This window comes from Archocentrus centrarchus, chromosome 3 (genome assembly GCF_007364275.1).
Source record: "Archocentrus centrarchus isolate MPI-CPG fArcCen1 chromosome 3, fArcCen1, whole genome shotgun sequence".
Lineage (NCBI taxonomy): Eukaryota > Metazoa > Chordata > Actinopteri > Cichliformes > Cichlidae > Archocentrus > Archocentrus centrarchus.
The window spans coordinates 1,509,877-1,526,356 of record NC_044348.1 but is presented as its reverse complement, the minus strand read 5'-3'; the positions used below and the strand labels follow the sequence as shown (position 1 = coordinate 1,526,356).

General features: G+C 41.1%; 1 long non-coding RNA gene across 1 annotated transcript; it reads right to left on the bottom strand.

The window, feature by feature from the left end:
* Window positions 1-747: 747 nt before the first annotated feature.
* On the bottom strand, window positions 748-9,951 carry LOC115778276 (uncharacterized). The gene is made up of 4 exons (XR_004019763.1): window positions 9,781-9,951; window positions 1,486-1,599; window positions 1,200-1,331; window positions 748-841 (listed from the first exon to the last, which is right to left on the bottom strand). It is a non-coding gene; the product is annotated as an uncharacterized LOC115778276 (long non-coding RNA).
* Between the last annotated feature and the right edge of the window lie 6,529 nt (window positions 9,952-16,480).

Here is a 16,480-nt window from a genome sequence, read left to right as displayed (position 1 = left end):
GCTGTTATAGCTGCAAAGGCTGGATCAACATCATAACAACATCCTATTGAGAATGGGATGTTACTCAGGTTCACATGTGAGTGAAGGTTTTTGAGTGAATACTTTTGGCAGTATAGTGTGTCTCACACTTGCAAAGTAACAAATAGTATTTCACACTTCAGACCCCTTTAACCTCCAATGTAAAAACAGCAAAAATTACTTGATCTAAAAAAACAAACAAACTTCAAACTGTAAAATGGGTCAAACTGCTGACCCCTAACATAACAGTATGGTTAACTTTGTATGGAGATTTCACAAGCTATAAATCATCAGACTGTATTTTTTTAAAGTTAAATCATCAAGTCTTTTGAACGTTGCCTTTAAATCCCTTTAAATTAATATTTAAAATGATTTTAAAATTAAACTTAGCTATTACAATGTGAAAACAAAGTAATTGGGCAATCTTGTGAACAGCTGATGCCAAACACCATAGCACTTAGCCTCTGTCATGACATTATTGCCACTATTGCATTACTTTTTTGTGCACTTGAGACGGTTCAGCCAAAAACAGAACAAGGATAACAATCACATGGTAATGTCCACTAATCCACAGTATTCCATCTCCTTGACTCTGAACCACAGCTGTGACTTCTTATCCTGTTCTTGATGATTGATAAATAGTTTGACAAGTGTTGCTTCATTCTAAATATTTATTTATGATCACATAACATACAAACTGAAACAATTTAAAGAATGAACAACAAACCACAACAAACAACAGTTAAAACCGACTCCTGCTGGCCATCACCGCCTCCACCTGTAGCCGGGTCAGACCTTGCATTGCCAAGAATTTGATGATGACCTGAAAAATAAATAATCCAGTCATGCCTTGTGGCACTCACAACTTCACTTTCATAGTCTCTAAAGGGACATTTGTTATGCAGCCAAGCAAGCACAAGAGCAAAACTGTTACTCTTTACAGCCTCCAGTTTTAGACAGTCACAATTTTCCACACTACCTAAGAGAACAGCTCATATTGAGGTTTGATTTTTTGCTCCAAGCTGGCATTTTCCCCCCCCAAAATGTTTAAACTGCTAAGCAATTCTTGAAGAAATGAAGGTATAAGTAAATTCAAGTATGTCAGTCAAATGCTTGAGTTTATCTGTATCCTCTTTGTGTGATACTTCATATACATATTTAACTAGTAAATGCCATAGTACCTCGTGTTTTCGTTTGAATCTGTGCGTCCACAGTTAACTCCTCTCTCAGATGCTCCTGCACAGTCTGTATGCAGCCAGCCTTTGCACACATGACACTGGACCCATTCCAGTGTTTCATCTGGGTCTAAGAGTCTGCAACATAAAAGACATTTACTGTTTGAAATTAGACACTGCCCAAAAGTTATCCTTGGACTGTGTTGTGGCTGCCTGTGTATATGAGGCATCTTATATCATCTCAAAAACACTGACAAGTCCAAATTTCAGTTTAGTTAACTTTTAAACCCACAGCAGTCCTATGCTCTCCTCGTTGTGAATCTGGGACATAACTGACATCCATGCTCAGAGGATGTGAGGTTACACTCTCCAGCCTGCCTCCTTTGCAAACAACAGATGGGTGCATCTGTTTAAAAAAAAAAAAGAACAGAAAAAGAAAAAGTTAATAATTCATGGAATATTACATTCAAACACATCTTGAAAACTTTACTCACTGCTTTTTTGGAACATGTATGAGATTCAGGGGAGAATTGTATTAGGGAATAGTATATATTCGTCTCCCACTGCTGACATATTGTCATATTGGTCATTTTGTTCTGAGATAAGGTCCCAGCAAAAGGTCGGCATTAAAACGATCCATGCATCCACCTTTCATGTATTGAAAACTAAAAATGCAATGGTATCTGCAGGGACCATGTTGGCAAATAAATATGATGAAATGCAGCTAAATAAAAAGATGAGACAGAGCAGCGGGGGCGTAGCTCTCGATTTCTACGCTGTTATATTTATTAAACATTTGTTCTGAGCAAATCCCTTTACAGAATCATCTTTATGTTCAATGTCTTTTACGTTACAATACACTTGAATGCTAATATCAAAACCAAAATCCAGATTAAAATATATCTTAGTGTGTAAAATTACTATTCATATTCACTCTGAGCCATGAAATACATAAAACAAAACTATTGAAACCAATATGGATTTATAGTCGTAAAACGGGTGACAACACGTGTTACAAAATTTTAGCAGAGGTGGCAAAAGTACAGACATTCTGTACTTAATTAGAAGTACAAATACTTAAAAAAACCCAAAACACTCTGGTAAAAGTTGAAGTACTGGTTCAACTTCTTTACTCAAGTAAAAGTGCAAAAGTACAGGCTCTGAATTGTACTCAAAGTAAGAAAGTAAAAGGAGCTGTTTGCACCAGCTTTTTTCTGTGTAAAGCTATCTGGACCTGCTATCTTGATACAATAAGATGAAATAATATTACATGAGAATACAAAGATTATTCCAATCTAAATTTGAATCAGCTTGAATGTGTCATGTAGGACACAAGCTGTGAAAGGGAATTTAAAAACAACTCTATTTTCTGTTGCCTACATAGCAGAGGGTCACTGCGCCTCCACACCGAAACACAAAAATGAGGATACTCAGGGGTTACAGTGGGATTCAGAAGGTGGGGGAACCCTAAGATCAGTTGTAGTGGCTCCACATGGGGAGAAAAATCACAACTTTGTCTTGTGAGTGCCAGTAAATTTTCTTGGTGTGCAGGCTGTGATCCGCTGAGCTGTGTTGCTGCCTGAAGTTTACACTCCTCTCTGCACTGCACAGCATCAGGGCTGGACTGGCAATCGGGCGTCCCGGGCATTTACAGGATTTAATCCACTTCATTTTGGCCCAAAATGAACAGGGGGACCCCTAAAAGAAGAAGAAGAAGAAGAAGAAGAAGAAACAGCCTTTATTGTCCCACAGAGGGGAAATTTGGGTGTAACAGCAGCCGCAGTTATTATAAATATAAATAAAGATATAATAATTCACTCTATTAAGAAAAGAATATATATAAAATCAACAAACAATATTAACCTTAATACTACTACTACTAATAATAACACTATATACAATGTACATGATGTGCCTGTGTATTGAACCTTAACAGGCCGGACTATTTACAGTATATTATATATTATCCTACATTGTGTAGGCTATTGTGGTTTTTGTTGGGAGCAGTGATGATTATAAAGTCTTACAGCTGCTGGGAGGAAGGATCTGCGGTAACGCTCCTTTGTGCATTTAGGATGCAGCAGTCTGTCACTGAAGGAGCTCTCCAGCTCAGCAACAACAACAACAGTTTCATGCATGGGATGGGAGACCTTGTCCATCAGTGATGTTATTTTGGTCATAAAATCATGACCTAGCAGTGGAGAAGCTGACTCCAACAGACACAGAGCAGCTTCTGTGCCACACAGTGATGCAGGAGCACAGGACGCTGTCCTCCACACATCTTTAGAATGAGGAGAGGACTGAACTTCCAAGTCCAGCACGCCTCAGCCTCCTGAGGAAATACAGGTGAGAGAATTATAGAGAAACTTTGTTCGGTCCACATTGGAGAAACAACCACTGAAGAGAAACTGTCCATGCTGCCTCCCTGGACCGATTACCCCATGAGCCAGTATGCCTGAACCTCACACGACTGCACATTAAAGAAAAGTAATTTTAGTTTTTTTTTCCAGTGGAACTTCTACATTATTCTTCTTTTAAAAGACAGTATTACAAATAAAGAGTAATTATCCTGTTCACCATTCAGCTTTTAAATTTAGGCTTCTTTTGTAAACCAGTGAGTATTAAGATATTAGCATTAAAATGTGAATATTTACATTTTCTAGCCAACTCCTACTCATTTGCAAACAGAAGAGCAAAAACAACAAGGTGATAAACGCAGCATTAACCAGTCCATATCAGTATAGATATCAGCACGATTGTTTTCCCATGTAGAGCTGATGTTTTTTCAGTGTTTCTTTAATTTATTTTAGCAGTGTATATAACTGTAAGTTACATTAGTTAGAAAGTCACATTTGCATCATTCATTTCATTCCTCCCAGAATTTTGTACTCTTAAGTGGAAACTCGTACTAATACACAGCGATAAGTACAGCCGCAAAAATACTCCTCCCAACGGCTTTTAGTCGCAGAACTATCATGGTGGCTTTTTAGTAAATCTGAATAATCCTATAATAATATTCTGAACTCTTGGCTCTTCAAATGTAGGCAATAATTGCAGGTTGGGTTGCAGTATGTTAGTAAATAAAATAAGAATATTAATTGAATAAATTACAGCAGTATAATAATCCATGCAATCTAGTGTCATGTCCTGGGCCGGTGGCCCAGTGTGTTATGTTCTCTTGGTGTTTCTGTTATTTTCTCGGTTTCTATGTTGTCATCTTGTTCCACATGTTTTCCTGGTGTCTAGTCTGCGTCTGCGTCTTTGTCTCCCCCTTTCTGGCTTCCTGTTTTACTTTGATGGTCGTCTGTTCCTTGTCTTCAGTTTTGCTTTCCCCCGTTAGGGTAATCATCATCACCTGTGTGCCCACCTGTTTCCTCTTCACTCATCAGCCCCTCTGTGTATTTAAGTCTTGTGTTTCCCATGCTCCTTGTCGCGTCGTTGACGTTATTGTGCCTGCATGTTCCTGTGTTCCCCGTGTCTCCCCTTCGTCTCCCCGTTGAAATAAATACCTTAAGTTATGCCTTTCTCTGGAGTCCCTTGTGTTTGCCCTTCCTCGCCTGTTTCCTCCCCGGCCATGACATCTAGAAGAAGAAGAAGAAGAAGAAGAAGAAGAAACAGCCTTTATTGTCCCACAGAGGGGAAATTTGGGTGTAACAGCAGCCGCAGTTATTATAAATATAAATAAAGATATAATAATTCACACTATTAAGAAAAGAATATATATAAAATCAACAAACAATATTAACCTTAATACTACTACTAATAATAACACTATATACAATGTACATGATTTACAGTATATTATATATTATCCTACATTATCCTACATTGTGTAGGCTATTGTGGTTTTTGTTGGGAGCAGTGATGATTATAAAGTCTTACAGCTGCTGGGAGGAAGGATCTGCGGTAACGCTCCTTTGTGCATTTAGGATGCAGCAGTCTGTCACTGAAGGAGCTCTCCAGCTCAGCAACAGTTTCATGCATGGGATGGGAGACCTTGTCCATCAGTGATGTTATTTTGGTCAGAGTCCTTCTGTCTCCCACCACCTGCACTGAGTCGAGAGGACATCCTAGGACAGAGCTGGCTTTCCTGATGAGCTTGTCTATCCTCTTCCTCTCAGCTGTAGACAAGCTGCTGCTCCAACATACTGCTGCATAGAAGATGGCTGATGCCACCACAGAGTCATAGAAGGTCTTCAGGAGTGTCCCCTGCACTCCAAAAGACCTCAGCCTTCTCAGCAGGTAGAGTCTGCTCTGACCCTTCCTGTAGAGCGCATCAGTGTTATGAGTCCAGTCCAGTTTATTGTTTAGGTGAACACCCAGGTACTTATAAGAGTCCACTATCTCAATGTCCACTCCCTGGATGTTCACCGGTGTCCGTGTGGTGGGTCTGCGCCTGCGGAAATCCACCACCAGCTCCTTGGTGTTAGCGGCGTTGATCAGGAGGTGGTTCCGCTGGCACCAGTCCACAAAGTCCTGAGTCCACTGTCTGTACTCTGAGTCATCCTCACCTGTGATGAGGCCAACTATGGCAGAGTCGTCAGAGAACTTCTGCAGATGGCAGCGTGGGGAGTTGATGGAGAAGTCTGCAGTGTAGAGGGTGAAGAGGAACGGTGCCAGCACAGTTCCCTGTGGGGCCCCCGTACTGCAGACCAGCCTGTCAGAGACACAGCCCTGTGTCCTCACGTACTGTGGGCGGTCAGTGAGGTAGTCCAGTATCCACTCGGAGATGTGGTGGTCCACTCCTGACAGTTCCAGCTTGTCTCTCAGAAGTCCTGGCTGGATGGTGTTAAAAGCACTGGAGAAATCAAAGAACATGATCCTCACAGTGCTTCCAGGCTTCTCCAGGTGGGTCAGAGCTCGGTGCAGGAGGTAGATGATGGGGTCATCCACCCCGATGCCAGGCCGGTAGGCGAACTGCAGCGGGTCCAACGAAGACGACACCATGAGGCGTAGATGGTTGAGGACCAGCCTCTCGAGGGTCTTCATTAGATGCGATGTCAGGGCTATCGGCCTGTAGCTGCTGAGATCCTTTGGATGTTTGGTCTTTGGTACCGGTACCACACAGGAGGTCTTCCACAGTTGTGGTACTTTCCCCAGCTTCAAGCTCAGGTTGAACATGTATCCCATGATGCCACACAGCTGATCTGCGCAGCACCTCAGGAGCCTGGAGCTGATGCCGTCTGGACCAGCAGCCTTTCGCACCTTGATCTTACGTAGCTCCTTCCTCACATGATGAGTTGTTTAATTTGTATAATTAAGTTAAAATTATATCTGACAGCATGGAATTAATGCAGTTCAACTTTTTAAAAAATAAATAATTGGCATTTAAACATGTTCTTATGTTGAATAACTGCACTGAGTGTATGCAGTGGATCCAAGAGCATTACATGGGTTGCTTTGTAATGAAGTCAGCTCAAAGTTATGTTTTATGTCTTTTGCAGTGAACCTAAATGCATAATATGGCTGTTTAATGTTAGTGCTGTCTCTGTGTCTCATTTAGGAATGAAATATAAATAGTAAGTAAGTAAGTAAATTTTATTTATTTAGCACAAAAACTGCAGTTAATGTATTGATCTGCTTCATGCTCCAGTAATATTTGCTTCATTGTGACTGTTGCCAAAATGAGATATGTACTTCAAGGATGAGAGGAAGTGTATTTGGTGCGCTTCTCTGTGCGCAGTCTCTGCTACAAACACTGTGACACTTTCATTTTGTGTCGCACAACATGAAACAAATCTCTGAAAGACCCGTGGTCCTCGAGAGGAAGTGGTCTTTGGATTCGGCTGATAAGAAATGTCTAGATAGATCTGAGGGAGCTGAACGCATCCTGAGGATTCTGTTTTCCAGATGGTTTCTCTCCACTTGGGATCTCTGTTTGTGACAGCAAACCAGTCTGATATGGAGAATCTGCAGCATTGTAATGCCACGAGGTCTTCACTGAGAAAGTAGCTGTGCCACCAGATCGAAATACACTCATGAATGAGGACACTGCTGCTGTGCCACGTGTATAAAATACTCTTTCTGAATTGCTGCTATGTGATGACTGCAATTATTAAACAAAGTTCTTTCATGTGATATATGCTTGTCAGGCAAAAATTAAACAAATAAACCCAGTGAGCTTAAACTACTGTATGTCAAAACCAGAAGTTATTTATTTAAAATAATTTAGGTTTATTAGGTATTTTTTATATATATATATATATATATAAATAACATACTGGGTTTGTTTGTTTCCTTTATGTTTGACAAAAATCCAGTACATTAAGTTCATCATGTTTATGTTAAAGTGGTGTGATTCAAAATTATTGAAACGTCATACGGAATCAAAATAGTCCACCCTCAAACATTTGGACCATATATGGACATAATCTGGCCTACTTGTCACTTAGGGCTCAGTTATGGTACTGACAAATGTTTTGTGGCACAAATGCTACAACACAGCTGAAACTCAGTCTGTATGAGGCGTATCTGTGGCAGACGGGGGCAGCCAGACGCCCCCTGATTAAATCCTGCTACAGTCAAGATTAGATGTGGCCAATAGAAAAGTGCAGATACTGTATGAGCTCCATCTGGGACAAACATCCATTGCTCCAGTATCTGGATTACATTTGATATCATAAAGACAAAGTGTGTCCTGCTTTATTACCAGAGGCTCTGTCCTGAGGATGGCACCTGTCTCAGAATTAATTAATTAATTAAAACTTCAGTATTTAAATGTAGTTCTTATATATTTAACTTTAAAAATATTATAAATAAGTAAATAAAAAAAATACACAAAAATTACATTTTTCTATGTAACTGTAATTTTTGTGTGTTTTTTTTTTTTTTTTACATTTTTCCATGATGAGCATTTTATGACCTGTAGATGTTTATGTTAGTTATCAGGCAAAAGGTTTGTGGTTGTGCTGACCCTACAGTACAGCTGAGAGTGTGCGTCTTTTTCACTCATGAATCATCTTCACCTTTCAGAACTGTAAACAAAACATTTTAATGAACAATAATGTTGACTTAAACATCAGGTTAAAACAATAGGAGCTCTGATGGCTGCTTTTGTCTGCAGGATCTAGCAACCCCTCACATGGTACAATTTGAACCACAGAACCTGTTTTTGTTGACCCTCTGTTTTGTTGTCTAAGTTAGGCACAATAATAAGGTTTCAGTTTAGCTAATGTTGTAGAGCAGTGATTCCCAAGGTGTGGGGGCACGAAGGTACTGCCAGTGGGCTGCAGTAATGACATAAATTTTGATTTAAATTACTCATAAATATGTACAGTTACATATTTATATACATTTATTTATTTATTTTTTACAATTAAACCTGGTTATAGGAGGTGGTTAGTTTGTGATGTTACTCATTACTCTGAAATTTACTGTGCCAGTGAAAAGTGGGTCACACATTGGCCTTAACAGTTTACATATAACTGGGTAACATTAGCAATTTAGAATAGAATGAATAGAATGCCTTTTATTGTCATTATACAGGATATACAATGAGATAGGAGAAAGGAAGAGCCGTGAGCCGCTGCGTCTGTGCGCGCCGCCATCTTGAAGGGATCTTGAACACCATCTTGAACACCAGCTTTATAGGCAAAAGCTGGTGTTCTTTATGGTTTCTGAATGAAATTTCAAGGAAATGCATCACTTTCTCTTTTATTTTGATTAGAGTAAGATTTAAGATTGGGTGGGCCCCGTGGAATTTTGTTTTTTAAGTGGGCTGCAGCACTCTTGACTTTGGGAATGGCTGTTGTGGAGGGATGTTGGATGCAGAAACACGTTAGATACAATATTTGCAGTTGTTTTTAATCAGAGGCATTATATAAGAGAGAGACGTGGGTTACAATTTAAAACCTATGAGAACTTGGCAGCAGCCGAATTGGTGGTAAAAAGATAACCATGAAAAGAAAGGCCATGTGACCACTGAAATTGAAGTTATTTATGCATTGCTTTAAAATATCTTCTCAAATAACTAAACGTGTTACTAAAATGACTGCAAAGTGGCAGCACTTGCTTCTAGAAGGACTTTAGTCATATTCCTGTCGCATACCTGAGTTTAGATGAATGGGAGTAAAAAATAGCTCATTTTTTCCCACGCTGCCCTGCACGTCTGTGGTTAATAAGGGCTAAGAAGCTAAGGTTTCACTTAGCCCCTGCTTACATGCCAATTTTAGGGGACAACAGAACACTGTGTGTCAAAAATGTCAAAAGGCTTCTTCTGTTCATGGAAAGAGTCACTTTATTCAGGAACATTTTGTTTCATATTTTGTTAGCCCTGCGATTGGCTGGCGACCTGTACAGGGCGTACTCTGCCTCTCGCCCTGTGACAGCTGGGATAGGCTCCAGCCTGTAAGGCTCCTTTCTGATGTGTATGTATTGTTGCAGTGTGCTACTCCAGCCCAGGACAACCTCACAGCGAGGAGTCTCTGCACGACTGGCAGAGAGGAGGAGAAAGCTCGGAGCCCAGAGACAGTGTTCATGCTGCAGGGACAATCAGGTTACAACTCTAAATCTCATATTTTAGACAATAAATAAATAAAAACATGTAAAGGATGTTGTTAGGTCAGACATTTACTGACGTCTTACTGACCTTCTACACATACAGAATTCTCACTTGACGTGCCAGCGCTCTCCATCTCCAGCAGCCCCCAGCTTCCAGCCCTCCACCGAACCAGTGCAGCAAGATGGCCCCCTGAAGATCCACAACCACACAGTGGAAGAGTACCAGCAGCTGTACCATGAAGTGGTTGATGGCATGTTGAGGTCTGTTTGGGTCAAAATTTCAAACCTCTTTCACTCAATACAAAAAAAACAAAACTAAAGCTCAATATTTTTAATCACACGTCTTCGTGATGTTATTCCTGGTTTTTCTGCACCTCACAGGTACAAGAACGGTCGGGTCCGTCCGTACAGTTTTTCCCTGGGACGCCGCATAAAGCAGAAGCTCTGGGAGAGACTGAATCGTCCCACAGTGACGACGTCTGAGGGTGAAGACAGCCGCCTTCACGTAAACGTGTCTTATGGGTTTGATGAGTGTCCTCCTCATTTTAATGTTGATGTTAAAGGCGAACCAAAGCCTTAAATAGTTAAAGAAGTGAAATAGTTAATAGTTAATTAGTTTGTAACTAATTCATTTTAGTCTGTAAATATCGATTAATGTGTAACTAATTAGAAAACTGTAAATAATCCATTAATATGTAACTAATTAATAATCTGTGAATAATCAATTAATCTTTAAAAAAAAACAGTAAGTTAACTACAAGTAATTGATTAGCTGTCATAGTCCCTGGTAGTCCTGGGGTGGTTCTGCGGGAGATCTCCCTCTCTGTCTCTCGTTCTGACTGGTCTTGGTCAGCCTGAGTCTCCTCTCACCAAACCAGCTGCTGCAGGAGGCTTTCGCACACCTGTTCCTGATGCGGCCATCAGGACTCCTTAAGCTGATGAGTGGCGTCTAGTCTTCGCTGGATCGTTGACTGAGCAACAGTTAGTTTGGCTGTCTCCAGATTCTCGCCAGTAAAACCTCTCACGTACTGGATATGCGCTAACCTGCTTTTTGTCCTGTGCCTTAGATACCGCGAGCGGAGGGAGAGACCCGTGTTGAGGAGATCAGACCCGAGGAATATCCCCTGAGTAAACAATACTGCCAATAAACCACCTTTTAACCTTCCTCCGGAGTCTGCATTGTTGAGTTCATCCACCTCGGTTTCATGACATTAGCTTTTAGTTTTCTTCAATGTCAAAATTAATTTACTGTCAGACAGGGCTGGACTGGGACAAAAAAATCGGCCCTGGCATTTTTGGCTTAGACCGGCCCGCAACTATGTCTTAGAAGCATTTGACACTGTTTTACTCTTATTCGGTGTGGGCATACCTTTTGCTAATAATACTTTTTTTAAAATCTGTTATTTCACCTGCTTGAGGGCTTTTTAAAACATGTTTAACCAGCACAGGGGCTACAAATTCAAACTACTGTGCAGCCTTTCAACACACCTTTAACCTAAATATCTAAAATGCTATGATGCAGCCTAAAATGCACACTTGCTGCTCATCCAACACTTCTCGGTCTTGACCGTTTGCTATTTTATCAGATTAAGGTGCCATGGCTGCCAGATTTGGGGAAGTATGCAAATGTAAATAAATATTGATTTTAATCAATCGCCATTGCTCATCACACTGCTGCTGTCTTCACCTACAGCAGGGTCTGCCCTACTTCATTGTCCCCTGAACTTAATTATTACTTAATTGCTGGAGGATTAAAGTTGCTTTTTTTTTTTAGGATATATTACAGTTTCAACCTTTTCAATTCAATTTTTCAATTCAATTACATTTTATTTATACAGTGCCAACTCACAACAAACAGACATCTCAAGGCACTTTATAGTGTAAGGTAAAGACCCCACAATACTTACAGAGAAAACCCATCGTTCATCTTAAAAATGGAGAGGGTGTCTGTCTCCTGAATCCAAACTAGGAGCTGGTTCCACAGAAGAGGGGTCTGAAAGCTGAAGGCTCTGCCTCCCGTTCTAAAGCACTACCTACTGTGTCACTCCACGCATGCGCGTCTTGCATAAACAAACTTTGCAAAGAGAAAACAAATGCCAACTTGTGGCCTGGCATGGGAACTACATCGTTTTCATCGTTTCACGTCATCGTGTAAATGCGGATCTTTTCTGAAACGCCATCGCGTAAACGAAAGGCTGAAACGCATCAAAACGACACCGTTTCCAGTGAAAACGGCTTTGTGTAAACGGCACCTGAGACAGAAATATTAGAGTGTAGTCTACTCATTAAATTAGTGTTGTTACAAGTGTACAAATCTGGACAGTTAGAATAGTCTCTTCTTTCTTTTAGGAAATTGGCATTTGTAAAAAATTTAAACAAACCAAAAAAGTTTCATGACAAATGTGGGCGAGCTTGGGGGGCCCCTGGTGGTCAGGGGGCCCTGTGCAGCCGCATATGTGAGAGGGACCTGGCTGCAGGCAAATGGGCGCCGCCATGCAGGCCCAAGCAAAGATGGCGGTGTGAGTGTACGCATGTTGGGGAGCTGAGTACCATTTGATATATATGTCAGTGAAATACAACTAGGACTTTTTATACTACTCGGGCAGTGGTGAGTGCAGTACAATAACTTGGCAGTGACTTTAGATTCTGAAGAACTGCTGTCATATACGGACAAACGTCGAGTCAACAGACCACGGCTAAGTGCTAGCTATCACAACGCCCACATGACAGCACCGAGAGCAAAGGAGAATCAGCTCATAGATAATATGCATGACTACTGCATGGCAGACAAACCTGTAATTACTCTCGTGGATTCTGAGTTCCCTCCTCTCCCCATTACACCGGCTATAACTCCATCTAAACCTCCTGTTGCAAAGAAACTTAAGTCACAGCGCTCCCTGGATATGGATGACCCCGGCATCGTGCAGAAAATAGCTGGTATCTTAGATGTCAGACTAAACATTTTGGAAAGAAACATGGAGAAACTGATTTCGGATAACACACTGAAGATTGAGGGGCTCAAAAAAACAGTTGATTTCGCCTGTGCTGAGATCCGTGAGGTAAAAGAGGCACTAATACAGGTGGATAGTCGATCCCGCGAGAGGGAAAAAAAGTCACTGTGCTGGAACAGCGAGTCATCGACCTAGAAAATTACTCGCGACGTTGGAACCTGCGCCTGTATGGTGTGGCTGAAAGCAAAGAGCAAGATGTGTGCATGGAGGTGATCCGCATCTGCAAGGCGGTCCTGCCAGAGTACGGAGCAAAGCTTCCAGATGTAATTGACACAGTGCACCGTCTCGGCAAAATAAAAAAAGACGTCTCCAAGCCTCGAGGAATCATCATACAGTTTTCCATGCGATTTTATCGCGACAGTGTGTGGAAAGCTGCTAAAACGTCGACATTTCTGCAGAACAAAAACGCTTCGCTGAGGATTTGTCACCAGCCACCAGAGAGAGACGGACACGTGGCCCCTGGTGGCCAAAGCCCGTGAACAAAGGAAGCTGGCGTATTACATCGGAGGAAGAGCGTTTGTGGAGGGAACTGAACTTACTCTTTCTAACTAAAGGTGATAAGCAATTCACATGTCTGCAAGGTTTACATCATTGACTGATATACAGACTGAAACCTGATGCCCAGGGTTTTACTGTTCTAAATTATGCTCTGTTATGATGAAAGTTTTATAAGTGCTGAGATTCTTATTTAGCCAAATTTCTACCTCCATTTTTTTTACTGTTACTTAAGCTAAGCTACTTTATACTTTAATGCAGGGCTATTCAATTAGCAGCCCGGGGGCCACATCCGGCCCGCGAACCCCCTTTGACTGGCCCACCCCCTGACTGACCCAACGTAAGCTGCAAAAACGCATTTAAATCATATTTGCTGTGACAGTTTTAAAAATTCCCGCCCTTCCTCTTGTACTGGGACGCACCACTAGCAACGCCAGCCCAGAATACTCTCTCCAAGTGCGACAACCGCCAAAATATATCACTGACAGGTCAAAAACGTAAAATTGACAATAAAAAATCGCCGTTTTAACCCTGCTTGGACTGATAAATCTGTTTATTTTACCCCAAAGACTGAACTCTAAGACTGAACTCATTAAGTCAGCATTACTTTGAATATGCAGAAGAAGCTTTAATTTTACAGTTATTAAGTGTTCACTTGGTGCAATTTCTTTTGTTGAAATATTTAATGCACTGTATCAGTTGGTCTTTCTAGTTCAACAAATGCACTTTTGCAAATACATCTAAAATGTTATAGAAGACTTTCCTGTTGCAAAAAGTTGTTATTATTACATTTTTTTTTATTAAACATATATGTGGTGAATAGGTGCATTGTTAAAAATATTCTGGTCAAGGTTTGGACCAAATGTTAAAATTTGCAATGCACTTGAATTATTTTGCTCATCAATAAATGATGCAGTATAAAGCCTTTATTGTGAATTCCTTTATTTATTTTTATGACTTAGTTCAGGTGTTAGCATATTTAGAGTTAAATTTCAAGAAATAATTTAAGTAGGGGTCGTCGGCCCAGTGGCATCTCAAAATTTTCAAATCTGGCCGAGAAGAAACAGTAATTGAATAGGCCTGCTTTAAAGGCTCTTTGTGTGGCCAGTTGAGGCTAAGATGTCTGGTGAGAAACCAAGTGCCTTCTTGACTTTATAGGTTAATATATTTCACTGAACATGGTTATATAGACGTGAGGTCAGCTCCTACAAAGGAGGAGTGATCTAGGTAAGTTTAGTTGGTTTTGTTTACCGTATTTTCCGGAGTATAAGTCGCACTTTTGTTCATAGTTTGGCTGGGGGTGCGACCTATACTCCGGAGCGACGTATATGTGACATTTATAACACATGAACCAAAATACTCCAGCCACTTGACATCTCTGTGAACCGGAGCTTTAAGGCAGTCTTGCGTAATCTGAGGGCGCAGTGGATGATGGATGGCAACTGGGAGAATGCGCCACCCAACTTTCCTGGAAGTCATTGGATGGATCAAGAAAACATGGGCTTCAGTGACAACCAAACCATCCTGTTGGGATTCAGAAAGGCTGGAATAATTGGAACTGCAGCTGACGACGAGTCTGACTAACGCGACACAGAAGAGGAAGCGGCGCTTCGTCTACGGAGTGTACGGAATTGTTTAGAAGTGACACCGAGGATGAAGAATTCAATGGATTGATGGTTTGGTTAACTTGTTAGTATGTTCTTTATGCTATGGTTATCTGAATAACTTAATGTTACGTTAACATACCGAACACGTGTTCGTTGTGCGTCATGTAGCTGAATGTGTTACGTTAGCATAACGTAGGCGTAACCGTGTTCGTCCTGTTCTTTAATCCATTATTATTTAAATTGCCGTTCAAGATGGAATTTCTGCTCTGGGTCTCGGATTCTATCAACCCCCCCCCCCCCAAAAAAAAGTGCGACTTATAGTCCAGTGCGACCTATATATGTTTTTTTCTTCTTTATTATGCATTTTTTTGGCTGGTGCGACCTATACTCCGGAGCGACGTATAGCCCGAAAAATACGGTACATATATTGTTTTTTTTTTTCATTGTTATTAATATGTCATTGTCTATTGTTACAATTAATGCCAGGGGTTTAAGGAATAACATTAAGCGCAAAGCATTATTTTTATTTGTTAAGAATTACAGAACAGATTTCTGTTTCATTCAAGAGTCACATTCAGTTCCTGAAGATGGAAAGTTCTGGAGGTCCCAGTGGGGTAATGATCTGTGGCAGGCTCATGGATCTGAACATTCTGCTGGTGTCACCACTCTAAAGTACAACTTTTCAGGTTCCGTATTGTCAACTATCTGTGATTCTGCAAGTCATTATATCATACAGGTGGTAACTACTGAACATTTTACATTGGCAGTTGTTAATATATACGGATATAATTCACATATATTATTAGAAACATTAGAAAACCATATTTCTAATGAAAAGCATCACAATACCTAACACATTTCCTATCTCAGGGATTGTGATAGGGGGGATTTTAATATGATTGTCATGTATCGTCTGTGTGGCAGGCAGGAAGGAGAGACCCCAATGCAGGACACGCCAGGCACAGGTAAAAGGAATTTCAACTTTATTTTCAGGTGCAAACAAAAGGCCGGACTAGGCAGAGCTAGTGGCAAAACACCGAGCAAAATATGAAGGCTGAACAGGATACACAGCAGGAGACATAGACGAATACGGGACCACGACGCGACAACAGGCACTGGAAACACAAGACTTAAATACACAGGAGGGCTAAAGAGGGAGGTGGAAACAGGTGGTAACACAGGTGACGCTGATAATACTGACTAGACCAGGGGAAGCAAAACTAAACACAAGAGACTGGGACTGGACAACTATCAAAATAAAACAGGAAGTAACACGATGGAACAAAAACGCAGACCTGACACAATATAGAGAGAACACCAGGGACTAGAAATAATTAAACCTCACAACCAAAAGAAATCCCAAACAGAACAGACAAAACGAAGCAAAACAAAAACACACGGGGTCCTGTGGACCCCGGACCATGACAGTACCCCCCCCTCAAGGGACGGCTCCAGACGTCCCAACCGAAACAAAAAAAAACAAAACAAACCAGACCAGGGCGGGAGGAGGGGGAACCGGACGGAGGGACCGAAACAAACCAAACCCGGGAGACAAAACAGAAGTCAAAAACAGTTCAGGGGGTCTGCCAGGGAAGTGACAAGGTCCAAAACAAAACAAAAACACAGGGCAAACCAAAAATCGGCGCCACCAAGCCAGAAAAAAACAGTCCAATAA